Here is a 288-nt window from a genome sequence, read left to right on the forward strand (position 1 = left end):
TATATAATTGTGACATTAGAGTAATAATAATTGTAATTTGCTGTTTGAAAAAAAAAACAAGAGCAGCCCAAATAATGAGAGAGAGCCCACGATCCAGAAAGAAAAAGCAAAAGAGCTAACAGTTAAACGACGTCGTGTTTAGGAATGAATTCAAAAACGGAAAAAAACGCTAAACGACGTCGTTTTGACGCAAAACACAAATAAAATGAAAAAATTCGCCGTTGCCGGGGATCGAACCCGGGTCACCCGCGTGACAGGCGGGAATACTTACCACTATACTACAACGAC

The 288-nt window shown here is 39.2% G+C and overlaps 1 non-coding gene across 1 annotated transcript; it reads right to left on the minus strand.

Moving 5' to 3' along the window:
- Window positions 1-216: 216 nt before the first annotated feature.
- TRNAD-GUC (transfer RNA aspartic acid (anticodon GUC)) lies at window positions 217-288 on the minus strand. The gene has a single exon. It is a non-coding gene; the product is annotated as a tRNA-Asp (tRNA).

Source organism: Vicia villosa, linkage group LG3, assembly GCF_029867415.1.
Source record: "Vicia villosa cultivar HV-30 ecotype Madison, WI linkage group LG3, Vvil1.0, whole genome shotgun sequence".
In the NCBI taxonomy this organism is placed as follows: Eukaryota; Viridiplantae; Streptophyta; class Magnoliopsida; order Fabales; family Fabaceae; genus Vicia; species Vicia villosa.